We start from the raw sequence: 16,156 nt of genomic DNA, 5'->3' as shown, positions 1-16,156 counted from the left end.
TACTACAAAAATTAATTTAGACTTGTCCCTTCTTTTCTTTAAAAAAAAAAAAAAAAAAAAAAAATATATATATATATATATATATATATATATATATATATATATATATATATATATATATATATGTGTGTGTGTGTGTATATATATATATATACAGTACAGTTCAAAAGTTTGGAACCACTAAGATTTTTAATGTTTTTAAAAGAAGTTTCGTCTGCTCACCAATATTTAATTAAAAATACAGTAAAAAACAGTAATATTGTGAAATATTATTACAATTTAAAATAACTGTGTACTATTTAAATATATTTGACAAAGTAATTTATTCCTGTGATGCAAAGCTGAATTTTCAGCATCGTTACTCCAGGCTTCAGTGTCACATGATCCTTCAGAAATCATTCTAATATGCTGATTTGCTGCTCAATAAACATTTATGATTATTTTCAATGTTGAAAACAGTTGTGTACTTTTTCAGGATTCCTTGATGAATAGAAAGTTCAAAAGAACAGCATTTATCTGAAATACAAAGCTTCTGTAGCATTATACACTACCGTTCAAAAGTTTGGGGTCAGTAAGAATTTTTATTTTTATTTTTTTTTAAAGAAATTAAAGAAATGAATACTTTTATTCAGCAAGGATGCATTAAATTAATCAAAAGTGGCAGTAAAGACATTTATAATGTTACAAAAGATTAGATTTCAGATAAACACTGTTCTTTTGAACTTTCTATTCATCAAATAATCCTGAAAAAAAATATTGTACACAAATATTTTGTACAATTGTACGCATTAAATGTTTCTTGAGCAGCAGATCAGCATATTAGAATGATTTCTGAAGGATCATGTGACACTGAAGACTGGAGTAATGATGCTGAAAATTCAGCTTTGCCATCACAGGAATAAACTACTTTGTGAAATATATTTAAATAGAAAACAGTTATTTTAAATTGTAATAATATTTCACAATATTACTGTTTTTACTGTATTTTTAATTAAATAAATGTAGCCTTGGTGAGCAGATGAAACTTCTTTTAAAAACAGTAAAAATCTTAGTGGTTCCAAACTTTTGAACTGTACTATATATATATATATATATATATATATATATATATGGGTTACAGTGAGGCATTTACTTTATAAATGAAGTGAATAGGGCCAATATGTAAACATTGAAATACTCACTGTTTCAATAGTATATATTACAGGTCAAATAATACACAAGTTTTAACAGTTTTTACTACCTTTTTAAGTGCCTCACCTTACCCTTCATTTTTTATTTACTTACACTATCGTTCAGTTTGTATATAATATAAATATATATATCTCATGGGTTCCGCAACTAATTGAAATGTAAGGATCATGTGACACTGAAGACTGATCAAGTTCACAGGAATAAATTACATTTTAAAATATATTAAAATAAAAAACATATTTTGGTCCCACTTTCAACATCATGTCAGTTGTGTTTTTTTTTTTTTTTTTCGTAAGTTGAATATGGAAGGCGTAGTACATAGTGTAAGCGTTTTGAACTGCAAGAGGCATTACACTTTCTTCAAAAGTTGGATACGGAACGTGGTCTGAATGCTTACCCTTTGTTTTCCCAGAATTAGGCTTCTTTTTGTGGTAAACAAAATTATTCTACAAATGCTGTTGAATGAGCTTAACTTGTACTGAACTTAGAATATTCTTTCAGTTAGCATTTAATAAGGCAGAAAGGTTTAGGTTAGGAGACAGACACATGATTAGCTCATTATAAAAACAACCATGAGATATATATAAAGGTGTGTGTGTGTGTGTGTGTGAGAGAGAGAGAGAGAGAGAGAAGGCTGTGTGTTTGACAGCAGCGACTAAAGGGCTTATTAGGGACAGGTGGGCTTGAGTGGTATGAGAATAAAACAAGCTGACTACAAAAGGTGGGGGGAGAGAGAGAGAGAGAGAAGACAGATTACACGCATCAGAGCACATAAACACGCTAAAAGTTTTGTCCTAGTCTTTTATCCACCATGATCTTATTTTAAGATGGGGCAGAGCCTCAAATCAGAGCAAACCCGCAGTCCTACAGCATAATAGCACTAACATTGCACAATCCATCTACAGTTAAACATTTCTTTATGAGTTTGACTAGTCACCAGCTCACCTCCTCAGTCTGGCTCTGAAGAGTGACAAATCAGATAAATAAAGATGAGTAGCCTATTCTGCAGGGGTTTCCTGACAGTTTGAGTGATAAGATGTTTACTCACATGTTTATTTGCTAGGGTTGCTTATCACACAGAGCACTACAATTGGCAGGTGAAGACACCTATTGCTCGGTGATGACAGAATAGATGGAACGGAGGGAAGGAGAAATCACAGAGAGAGATAAGACGTATCTTTCCCCATCTCTGTCTCTCTCTCACATACTCTCTTTCTCTGATGAGGCTTTCTGGCAGATGAATCTAGGCTGTGAGGAAGAATAATCAAGGGCCACATTTTTATTCTACGTCCATCGAGAGGGAAAAAACCTTGTGTGCTTTGCGAGTGGAGAAACATGTTAGCGCGTGGGTGCGCGTCTGCACACTTTGTAACCGGTTCTGATCTCGTGGGGGATGTTTGGCTTTGTAATTTCACCCTTGAAATGTGTGATTACAAACGGGACAACTTTTTTAATTTTCTCTTTTGTCTGGATTCTGCAGCCTGCCAGTCCACTCCCCTTGCAAGGCCTTTTAATCAATCACACAGATAATCAAACGTCACTGGCTATCTGCCCCATGTAATTACTTTTGCAATTAAAAATCAATCTCCAGTCACCTCCTCTAATTAGAAGGATGGCTGTATCCCCATCTAGATTGATTTTATAATACATATTGACTTCAAATGCTATAATAAGGCCATATTCTTGTGTTTTGATGCATGCTGTGGGCATAGAAACACAAAGCAGCAGGCCAGACAGCAGCTCATAGACGAGTCTGCCGGTACTGTTCTATCCAAAAAGGTCTCAGGAGTTTCAGTCTGATGATAAGCTACGACAATATTGAGAAAGAGAGAGAGGTTAAAGAAAAAGAAAGTAAGGAGGGACGAGCTTAACAGCCCAGTTATATAATTGACAGTCTTAATCATAATAAAGGGTAAAACTCTGTACAGGAGTTTATCTGACCTGAAGGATCTTCTCTTTAGGTGGCAGAGCTTTCTTTTTCAATATGCAGGTAAAAGTGAGAAAGTAAGTCTTAAATAAACACTGCAGAAAGTGGATGAATCAGTCTTAAAGGTGCCCTAGAATTAAAAACTGAATTTACCTTGGCATAGTTAAATAACAAGAGTTCAGTACATGGAAATGACATACAGTGTGTCTCAAACACCATTGTTTCCTCCTTCTTATATAAATCTCATTTGTTTAAAAGACCTCCGAAAAACAGGCGAATCTCAACATAACGCGACTGTTACGTAACAGTCGGGATCATTAATATGTACGCCCCCAATATTTGCATATGCCAGCCCATGTTCAAGGCATTACACAAGAGCAGAACGTCTGGATGTGCACAGCTGAATCATCAGACTAGGTAAGCAAGCAAGGACAATAGCGAAAAATGGCAGATGGAGCAATAATAACTGACATGATCCATGATATCATGATATTTTTAGTGATATTTGTAAATTGTCTTTCTAAATGTTTCGTTAACATGTTGCTAATGTACTGTTAAATGTGGTTAAAGTTACCATCGTTTCTTACTGTATTCATGGAGACAAGACTGTCGTTATTTTCATTTTTTTAAACACTTGCAGTCTGTATAATTCATAAACACACACATTCTTTATAAATCTCTCCAACAGTGTGTAATGTTAGCTTTAGCCACGGAGCATACTATCAAACTCATTCAGAATCAAATGTAAACATCCAAATAAACACTGTACTTACGCGATTAGACATGCTGCATCACGAACACTTTGTAAAGATCCATTTTGAGGGTTATATTAGCTGTGTGAACTTTGTTTATGCTGTTAAAGGCAAGCGTGAGCTCCGGGGGCGGGGAGCACGAGAATTTAAAGGGGCCGCATACCCTGAATCGGCGCATATTTAATGGTGCCCCAAAATAGGCAGTTAAAAAATGAATTTAAAAAAATCTATGGGGTATTTTGAGCCGACACTTCACAGACACATTCAGTGGACACCTTAGACTTGTATTACATTTTTTGAAAACACGTTCTACGGCACCTTTAAATAAGTAATATTTAAATTACATTAAAAAAAAAAAAAAAATATATATATATATATATATATATATATATATATATATTAAATATGTCACATATCTGCAAATAATAAATTGATGGAATTGTCTAAAACTGTTCATGGAATATTTATTTATTTAGGTAAAGCTACATAATACTTTTCAAATAATAATAATCTTTTTTTTTAGTTTTTTTTTGATATTTTACTGGAAAAATTATTAATCTTTTATTTATTTATTTATTTTTTTCTGTCACACCTCTGTTATAGATCGTTTGTGATCAAAGGCTTTATGAAAAACAGTACATCTTTTTGAGAACTCTCCACACAAAAGCTGATATACCTCATCATCAATTTCCAACGAGTTCCTCATGAAGGTCCATCAGCTAATCATTCAGCTGCTGAATGATTAGCTTGTCTTTGCAATAAGTTGTGGTCTGATTACTGGCAAATTCTGGATGTGGATGTGCAGACAGCTGCTTCATATTAGATCGTTTTAATCCATATTGATCATAGACGGTTGTAAAAACAACATCAACAATGTGCCTTCATAAAAAAACAACAAACCTGGTAAAAACATAAAGGTACTGCAGCAGACAGGTGCTCTCAGCAACACCAGGAGTCACCCTTGGGCTAAAACAATTTTTCACAGGTTACCAAAACACATCTGCAGAAAGTTTGTTTGTCCAGAGGCATTGTGAATAACTCATCAGAACTGTTTGACTATTATTGATGGTTACCGGTGGACAAACAGCTACTGAAGTGGCTGTGCCGTGCCATTCGCCTACTGTAGCAATTCTCTGTGAGAGCTGGAAAAAAAACAAAAACGCTGCGAACCGTTAAAGTGGACAGATCTGACCATTCATGAGGTAAATACGGAATGTTACAATTAGTCATATAGTGAACTAGTGTGTCACAGCCAGGCCCCCTCTCTTCTAGCCCAGCAAAAGTGGCCTACTCAAGGCTTCTCTGGGGTAATAAGAGCAGTGCTTATCGGGTCTGCCCTCCAGCCAGCTCCTCATTGCAGGTAGAAAAAGCCTGGCCTGGCCTCAGCCCAGCAGCTATTAATCACTCCAGAGAGGCTCCTGTCAGAGCCAGCCCCTCCCCGACTGATAACACTGCCCAGCCCAATTTAACCTGATGGAAATGTGATTTCTCTTTTCCTCCAGCATTGAAACAATGTAGAAGGCTGAGAGAGATTGAGAGAGAGAGTCATAGAAAAAGAGTGAGATATAATGCACATTTAATATTAAGTCCAAAAGAGGACTACTGGTAATTATTACTGTCGTCTTATGATCTCTACTGGGTTACATAACTTTCTTCAGCTTCTTTGATAACTCAAACCTCTGCTATTTATCTGTACGCTGGCTTAGGTGAGATATATGACTTCTCAGATTCAGACTGAACTCGATTCTTAGCCATAACCTAGCATGCTCTTTGATAGTTTGACATTTTGGTGAAATCGTTTGAGTTAAATGAAGTGTGACACTATGTCCATTGATGATTTTGTTAATATATGTTGCAGGCAGTAAACATGACTCCTGATGCAGGGTTTCTTCAAAAAATCCACACCCAGAATAATGTGGGAACTTCACACAATGTTAACTTCTGTCAAAACTCATGAGAGAGAGAGAGAGAGAGAGAGAATTGAGGTGTGTTGTGGTTATGTATTGCCATTATGTAGAGTTCTTTTTATTATTTATATTGTATCTGTTGTATGTATGCACTTATCTAAAACAACTATTAATATAATTAACAATTTATTACATTATAAAATATAATTACATTCCCTGTCAAAAGTTTTGAATAATTAAAGGAATAATTTGGAATTAAATAGTTTGGATTTTTTTTTTAAAGAAGTCTCTTATGTTTACCAAGGCTGCATTTATTTGAGCAAAATACAGTAAAAACAGTATTATTGTATTATAACTGTATTTAAAATATTTTAAAATGTAATTTATTCCTGTGATGGCAATGCTCAGTTTTTAGCAGCCATTAGTTCAGTCTTCAGTGTCACATGATTCTACAGAAATCATTCTAATATTTTACAATATGAATGTTTTACTGTATTTTTGATCAAATAAATGAAGCCTTTGTGAGCACAAGATATTTCTTTCAAAAACATTAAAAATAAATAAATAAATAAATATTCCAGACCTTAGTGACCAGCTGCACAAAAAGTGCATGTTTGCAAAAATGAACTTTTTTTTTTTTTTTTACAAAGGGTGGCTATATAGATGCAGTACTCACTTCACCCAACAAAAAAATTTCAAAAGCGGAAGTGTTCTTGCACTCGCAGAGGTCACGACCCTTATTGCTTGCCTCTGGGTTGGGGATTCTGCCCTCTGGCCAGACTCAGGAATGTCCCTCTCGCTTTAAAGCCCATTTCCAAAGCTGCTTTATTTGCGGATCGGGTGTCAGGTACAAATAAGCATGATGATTCAACACAGTCACCAACGATAACAGAACGAGCGACACAATCACCCTAGGCAGAGAGAGAGGGAGAGAGAGAGATGAAAGAAATACCACTCCCTCAGTCAAGCTATGGATTCTTATCGTCTGAGTGGCTGAGAGGGCCAGACCCCGCGGCAGGTTCAAAGCCTGCCCCCTCCTCTCCCCAACCCCTTTCTCTCTCCCTCGCTTTCTTCCTTTCTTTTAGCTGCTAGTGGGCCGATAATTCAGTCAAAACTCACTCAATCCAGACGACTATTAGAGTGAAAATGATATCTCTTAACCTGGCCCCAAGTGGACCCTTTGAGAAACGGACACATTTCTAAAGAGTGCTGATTGCTTGTTTTCTTTTGATGTTCGAGTAGATGGGGTTTAAACCACAGGCACATATTTCACCTCAGGCCGCTGGACTGCAATACAGGACAAAATAATACCAATCAACTAATATTGAAATTTGAATTAACCACCAAAACCTTTTCTGTCATAAATGTACATGTCAAATCCACCTAAGCACAAGGTGGAATATTATTGATTTTGAAGGTATTCTTAGCTTTTGTCCAAACACTTTACCTCACACATCTTTATTGAGGGAATATTTGGCAAGAGTGAGCACATTTCTGACATATAGTCAATACTCAATATAGTGCTTGGTGCCCTAAAGCAGGAAGTCGACTCTTGTGTATAAGTATATAGTGTAGGTCAAAGAGAGCCACTGAAACCCTACTGCAATCATGACCATTCAATAACAAGACTCAACTTCTCACATATTCTCCTGGGAAACAAACTGCTAAAGGCTATATAGTGTAACCGATTACCTTTCACACATACAGACTCATACGTACACACACACATACATTTAACCCGAAGAGATTTACAGATATTACACATTTACACAGACATGATTTTGTCAGTCTGGACAGATTGCAGTTTCTTAAAAATGCACAAACTGCCTTACACAGACACACACACACACTTCATTTTTCTATGAAAAGGAGTGTAGCACATTACCAAAGATATCATGCAGAAATCTAGGCAGAAATGTCATGCCATGTGTTTCATCCTTTAGTAAAACTGCATCGTGAGGTCACTGCTTAAATAATTAGGTGATTGTGGAGACAGATGAAAGGTAGATTGGAAGTGACTGCGCGAGCAGGATAATGTTTCTCTAATCAGTTTGGTCTGAGAAAATGCAGATTGTGAAATTTTCCAGCTACTTCCTTAGAAAAACGCATTTCACTTTTGATTATGGCTGATTAGAAGGAGAAGGGGTGGAGACAGAGCCCTGGGCCGGAGGGTTAGAGAGCACACTACTCTCTCACACACATACACACTTACCCAGTTTGTGTGATGGAGCTGAAATATTAAAATCTCCCTTGTAAATTGTAACTAAATTATATTAGAAAAACTAGTTTGTAATAATTAGTGTAAATCAAAATGATTTTTTTTCCCCAACATGTAAACATTCATAAAAACTAGTGTCCCAAACATCTACCTGAGATTTTTTTTTTTCTTTTTGAAAGAAGTATCATGCTCACCAAAACTGCATTTATTTAAAAATACAGTAAAAACAGTAATATTATTTAAAATGTCTGATTTCTATTTTAATATATTATAAATTTGTAATTTATTAATGTGATGGCAAAGCTGCATTTTCATCAGTCATTACTTCAGTGTCACATGATCCTTCAGAAATACAGTCAAACCAAAAATTATTCAGACATTTTTTTACAAATTTCTATAAATTTTTACTAGTGGGTGCAGGACACTATAGTTCATTTTTGTAAGTGAGGATTGCAAAATAAAGTAAACTTTGACATATTATACCTAAAATTCTTCATACAGTGGACTACCAGTAAAATTGATAAACAAAATTGGACCAAAAATTATTCAGACACTTTGACCTAACCATGTTTTGCTTAAGTGCTATCTGACATAATTAAGATGATTTTTTTCAAACACAGTTTAACTCTGAGATCTTGTCATATTTTATTGCCATTTTTTAAACTATATTGAATAAACTGTATTATTGAATTAAATGTTCAAGATGTCTGAATAAATTTTGGTTTGACTGTAATTTAAATAGGCTTAACTAAAAGTTGTGCTGCGTAATATTTTTGTGGAAACCATTATGCAGTTTTTCGGGATGTTTTGATGAACAGAAAGTTCAAAAGAATAGCATTTATTTGAAAAAATAAATAAATAAATAAATAAATAAATAAATAAAAAAAAAAAAAAATATATATATATATATATATATATATATATATATATATATATTTTTTTTTTTTTTTTTTTTTTTTTTTATATATATATATTATTATTATTATTATTATTATTATTATTATTTTTAAAGGCCTATCAGCTTTGATCAAGGTTGTGCATCCTTGAATAAAAGTAATTTATTTTAACTGTCTTACTGACCCTAACATTTTTCATTCTAGTGTGCATATAAATTCCTAACATTACATATAATAATAAACAATTAACATAACATTTTATATTGTTTACACAACCTAACACTATAGTGTTTTAAAATGACAAGGAATGGTTGATGTCGACGACACAGAAAATGATTCTGGATCAGGTTAGCCACTCTAGTATCTTTAAATAGTATTAGTATCTGTGGACAAAATGACATCTAAATTCTGCTGCACAAATTACAAAACAACATATTTAATGCATTATCCCTTCCAAAAAATAAATAAATAAATAAATATTTGGTGAAGTGACACATCTGGGGGGAATCACTCTGAGCATCCATACTCCTTAGTTTTTTGGCTCATTATAGCTAAGAGTGTGTAAGAATTACAGGAGGAACACGCTGTCCAGTAAAGCTGTTCTTGGGTTATGCTAGCTAATAGCGTTTGAGCTACGGCATTACTGGCCTTTAAACACGGAGCAGATGTGCGACGTCAAGCATAGTCTGATCAAAGAAAGCAGAACGGGACAGATACATAGTCAAATGATGATGAATGGCTCTCTGCTGAATTGTAAAGAGTGTACAAATGTATCGAAATGCAAGAGAGAAAGAGACATTGTGAGACACACATGCCAGGAACAGGAACAAGAGACAAATCCTAAACTTCGTCGAGATGATTCTGAGCAGGAGCTGATGCGATTAAGTTCCCACAGAGGGGATCTAACTTTTGGACAATGTGTAATTGATTTCACTTACGGATCAGACATCAGTAGCCTGAATCCCAGGGCGCATCTACATAGTAACTCACACTAACTCAACATTTTCACATCCACTCACGTACGCTAATGCAGACCAGGACAGAAGTTTGCCCCAGTCCCAGGCAACCGGATGACATCATCACGGAACATATTTCTTACCTTTATCTTTTAAGCGATGTGTTATCCATGTGTTGGCCGATGCCGGAAAAGATCAAAGGCATAACTGTGTTCTGGCGAAACGGGAAAATTGAAACATGACTTCTCAGCAGAGAAATAATACGTTTATTTGAAGATGAATTGCCTTACATGTCTGACCCAAACACTTTAAAGGGTACGGCCGAACTTTTCCCAGGTACATGATTAAAGAGACAGGATTTTTGTGCTTTCAAACTTTTTAAAAAGCTCGATGACGTCTGTTCTTTGTGCTCGTATCACTTTCCCATAGATGGGTTGGTCGTGAGTGTCACGGTTGGATTAGAAGCAGACAGTAGGACACATGTTTGCGCGCTCGGTAACGAACTGTGACCGCGGCACATCTCTCGCTCTTTCTCGTGAGGTCGGCTCTGCCCTCTCACCAGGGCCGTTACAGGGCCAGGCAGCAGGGAGGCGCTGTGATAATTTGATGTGAACTGGTTTGATAAATCACCCCTCCATTACTCTGTCTTTAGTATCTGTTTATGCCTCTACAAATTGAAACCCCACTGGCACAGGCCTGCATGGCTGCGGCTCTCCGGCCTCCTCTCGATTAGTTCAAGGTGGGGGGAGAATTTGGCCAGGCTGTTTTCTCCTCCACCTCCCCCTTCTGTTTTGTCTGTTCCCGCTGAGGCAAAGAGGAGTAGACATGTGTAAGCAATAAGACCGAAGGGTCTGTGTCTACCACTGGCTGAGCGGGAGGAATGCAGAACCAAACTATAAAATAATAATGTAAGGACGGAGGCGGGCGGGCCATCTGCTCGCCCCTGACCCGGTACTGGCGTAAAAAAGCACGGGCGGTTCACCTGTGAGCGGAGCGGCTTGTTCACTTCAACCTGGCATCACTTCAAAGAACCGAGCAGTAGAAGCCAAAGGGCAGCTTGACCTGGGCGCTAAGCTCCCTCTAAGCCTCTTAATGCTGGAGGGAGGTGAAAAGTGAGCTCGAGAGAGAAAGGGAACAGAGTAAGAATCGTAGTAAGTCTCTAGAACACCCTGCCCTGGTTCAACCCGAGATACACAAAGTCAGAGGAAGTGACAGAAATGAATGTGGACAGTAAATATGGCTTTACAAAAGTCGGGGGAGATAACGTGCGCAACTCGTGCACGGTTATCACTCACAAGGGCCCCTTTTATGTATGACTACTAAAATCAACATCCCCTAAGCCTTTTTAAACCAGGTTTTCATAATCACTAAAAATAAACTACAATCAGTATGCAAAGACAGTTTAAGTCCTGAGGCATTTATCTGCCTTTAAACATTTTTCTTTAGAAGCTACTGACTTATCAGCGGCTTGTCAACACACTGACACCATTCTTTCAAATGAGACACAGGAGCACTGATCACAGCCTACAGCAGCTCTGTCTGCTCAGGAGAAGTCAGATTTGATCAAAAGGCCATTTCGGCACGCCACATCCTTCCACAAATAAGCAGCAACCATCAGGCTCTCTCGCTCAACCCAGCTGAAAACCTGCAGACTATGACTAAAATAAGAGAAGAGGTTGAGAAGCAGCTCTTGGTAAACCCCACACTGTAAAGTAGATGTGAATTATCGTCCGCAAACCATTTTACTTATGTAATGTGGCATATTTCCAGAAGAAAAAAGATAATTGATGGGAAAAAAATATGTAGGAAGGGACCTCTTGGGAATTGACGGGAGATTGTGTGTGTGTGTGTGTGTGTGTGTGTGTGTGTGTGTGTGTGTGTGTGTTTGTGACATATCAGGACACAAATTTGTATAATGACATGGGTATGACATACACTGTAAAAAAAATCCCAGTAAAATTTACGGTAAAAAACCGGCAGCTGTGGTTGCCAGCATTTTACCTTAAAAAATACGGTAGCAACGTAAAAAAAAAAAAAAAAAAATCTGTTAAATTTACGGTAAAATAACGTATTTCATTAACTGATATTAATGTTAATTTACCAACCTAATGAAGTACTAATATCTGTTTTGCATCTTTATAATACACTGACAATCACCAAACACAGTGGTGATGAGTCACATGATTAATCAATGTTCATCACAAGCAGCTTTTCCACAAGCTGAGAAGGACAATACTAATATATAGAAGGTGCACACAGTGTCATTCACACACACACTAAACACCATCATGGTAACACACATGACATTTTAAAAATGCAATAAACATTAATTTAACAACATTAGGTGTAACATAAAACCCTAATGTGCATAACTGATTAGAAAAAAATGAGAAAAACTAAGAAGAAACAGAGTTATTTCAACGAAAATATATCAAATGTGAAGTGTCACGCAGGGAATTGTGGGAATGTCAATTTACGGTTTTTCACTGTAAATTTTACAATGAATTGTTATTTTCACTTCCAAAAACTGTGAATTTAACAGTATTTTACCGTAAAATTACATTAAATGTACCATTAGATCTATTACAGTTATTCACCGTATATAGTACGGGAACTTTCTGTAAACCAATTAAAAAATTTTCACCGCAGCATTTTTACAGTCTTCTACTGTTAAAATCACGGTCATTTTTTACAGTGTAGGTATTACAAAGAGAGGGTGAATTATGAGGACATTACCCCATGTCCCCATTTTTCAAAAGGCTTATTAGGTTTTAACTGGCTAAATGACTGTAAAAGTTCATAGAAATATTTTTTTTTAATTAAAAATTATGACGTAAAAAAAAAAAACTTGCATGAATCATTCACAATAAGATCTATAACATGCATGTTAAAAAAAATGTTGAGCTCTTTAGTTAAAATTTTCAGTCCCACTTTATATTAAGTGGCCTTAACTACTATGTACTTACATCAAAAAAGAAGTACAGTGTACTTATTGGGTTCATATTGAATTGCAAAACACTTTTGCTGCTATTGAGGTGGGATAAGGGTAAGGTTAGGGACAGGTTGGGTGGTATGGGTAGGTTTAAGGGTAGGGGTAAGGGTTAAGGGATGGGTCAACAGTGTAAGTATAAATGTAATTACAGAAATTAATTACAGATGTAATTACATGCAGGTGTTTTTAAAATATAAGTACAATGTAAAAACATGTATGTACCCATAAGTGCATTAAATTATTAATTTAAATGTAAGTACATAGTAGTTAAGGCCACTTAATATAAAGTGGGTCCAAATTTTCAAATGTCTAAGTGATGTCAGCGAACAAGAGGAAAAACATGTTAGTAGATTTTTATTTAAGATCATGACAATTTTATTTTTAAGATGTTATTTTTGAAATAACATACATCTATGAGTTGTTCACAATAATACCGTGGACATCAATTTTGATTTCATGTAAAAAAGAGAGAGTGAAAATAGCCAGAATTATAGAGGAAGAAAGAGAAGGAAGAAAGCAAAAATAAAGGAAAGGAGAAAGGGAGGGGGAGATAGAAAGAGAGAGCAAATTTTCAAAAGCTAAATGATCTTCTTGAAGGAAACAGACATATCCCAGAATGCAATGGAACAGGAAATACCCACAGAGAATGGTGGACTCCCCCTGGGTCTACATTAGAGGAATGCATGAAATGAATAGTGACATCATGTTGCTTGGTCAACAAATGCGAGTGATTGATGAGGACAAGCGGTCAGAATGATGGCCAGTTGTTGGCTTTCCCTAGGAGCTGCCATTTCCCTCCCATCCCAACTTCCACCCCGTGAAAGGGATATTACTGATCCCGGTCTCTCTCTCTCTCTCTCTCTCTCTCTCTCTCCATCCCTCTCTTCCAGAACACTAATGCGGATACAATCTTTCATTCTGCCCTGCTGTCCACTCTACTTTGTAGGCTCATCTTGGTCTGTTTCTGATCAAAAGTTTGCCCATATATGGCTGGAAGAATTTTTTGACCATGAAAAATTGATTTGTTGAACAAAAAGCGATGTCGCTAACATCCTTAGGGATTTGATTAATGACCCTTCAATGGTCTAGTGTAGCAAAAACAAATTGTGACCAAATCCCATGTTTTGTAATATTTTATATATCCACTGTAATCATTGAATACTGATCCGTTATGAAGAACATTCAGTTTCACAGAGAAACCTCTAATGAAATTTGAGAAAGTAAGTCAGCTGGCTGTTGAACCACTGCACACTGTTTAGTATCAGTAAATCTTTGTTAATGAGAAAGGGACAGACTCCTCCAGATCACATGGCACCATTTGAGGTCATGTGATCAGGGTGCCATGTTTTGATAGGGAGATGAGAGCGTGAGGAGAGAAGACCACAAACTGGGGAACCATCTGCCACATGCCAGCAGACTGAAGAGGCATCCAGAGCTGGAATCAGAGAAGGATGTGGTCAAAAGACATGAGACATGAACAAAAACATTGGTGCAAAAGAACAAAAGATGAAAGGGAGGAAGAGAGAGAGAAAGAAAGGCACAGTGTTTATTGCCGCCATCTTCTCTTTATTCTTCGCTCTCAATCACTCCAAGTGCAGGGTAAAAGAGATGTGTCAACTCCCATCAGCTCCAGTTGAAGAAGAAAAGGGAAAACAGGGCCTTGGTTTGAAGTTCAAGGGTTGAGTTATTGCTCAGGTTGTGTAAACAATAGCCATATGCTGTCATATTATTGTACATCAGTGGGTAAAGGATGTCCTCAGATGTTATTTCATGGAGAAATAATGGAAAGCTAACAACACACACACTCTCACATGCTGAGTTCTTGAATCCTGAAGGAGGATGACTAGTGGTAGTGCTCCTCAAGTGGAAGACTCTCTGCTCTTGGCTTTGACATGAAAGCGGTTTCTTGAAGTGCGTATGCAAATACACAGAGCACTGCAGAGTATCCAGCTCACGAAAAGCCAGTGAGAAACACCATGCCTGGCTCAACCTGTTCTTGAACCTGCTAACTTTTATGTCACATGCATGAATTAGCATGCTTTTTAAATATGGCATGAAATGCAGGCACCATGACAATGACACACACACATGCACACAGAAATGTCAAAATCTCTCAACATTAAGGGTATTTTGAGGTCATGGATTGTTGGTCTACTGTAAAGGGGAGGGAGGGGGTGAGAGAGAGTCATTAACCCTGAATCGAGGGAGAGGTGTGTGGGAGAGAGAAGCAATAAGAATGAAACAGAAAATGAGGGACAGATTAGCCTTTTCTCGGGGGGCCACGCACAGTCTCAGGCAAGGATAAAAGGGCTTATTAATAGTTTCTGCTTTTACATGCCCTGGGTGGATGTTTATGTTGGAATTTGCTGGTTATGTGTGAACAGCTAACAACTGTAAACAGTGCCATTCAACTCTCATTTCCCTTACCTCACTGATATTGTTTCAACTCCGCGCCGAGTCGACCACAGTTTGAAAAACATCATTTGGGTATTTATCTTTAAAGTGGTTTCACAGTGAGGGTTCCCTAGAGGTAATCAAGACAACACACAGGGTCCTTCCTTCTCTGACTTTTTGTGACACAGCTTACTTTCTGTAAACACATACAGACATGTAGGAAGAAAGACAGACAGAGAATGTGTATAAATAAATAAATGAACAAATTATAATATGTTCAGATTATAATGATAATCAAATTAAAAAGTAGCAAAATGAATGATTTTGTGTTGCACAATGTATCAGTACCATATTATAGTTGTTTTGTAAGTTATTGTATATTAAATTTTCCTGTATTTTTTACATTTAGATTACATTTTCCTTCATCCAACACCCACTTAAAGTTAATCTTTGAAAACACAGTTCATTTAATAGCACTGTCAAATGTATCTCATTGTGAATATTGATTTATCATACTGTACATTATAATGTGATACCTAAAATAACCTTGCACATTTAAATTATTATTTTGATTTAATTAGCATCTATTTTTTAAATTTTTTTATTTGGAAAAACAGTATAGAATTTTTAACATTGGCATTTATAAATGATTATAGTAGTCATTTATCGGTTATCTGCCATAACATGTAATTAAAATAATTATCTGCTTATCAGTATAGGCCAGAATTTTAATACCAGATCCTTCCCTAAATAAATTAATAATGTAAAAGAAAAGTAAACAAATATAAACTGAATATTAAGGTGTCGTAATTACCATAATGATTCTGAACTGTAAAAACCCTTTGTGTGCATGTAGAACTTGTAATTACAACGTGTAAACTCGTAATTTTCTGAGAGCTACGACTTGTACCAAGTAACCGCTG

The sequence above is a fragment of the Megalobrama amblycephala genome, linkage group LG3 (genome assembly GCF_018812025.1).
Source record: "Megalobrama amblycephala isolate DHTTF-2021 linkage group LG3, ASM1881202v1, whole genome shotgun sequence".
NCBI classification, from domain to species: domain Eukaryota; kingdom Metazoa; phylum Chordata; class Actinopteri; order Cypriniformes; family Xenocyprididae; genus Megalobrama; species Megalobrama amblycephala.
Note: the sequence above shows the minus strand (reverse complement) of the source record.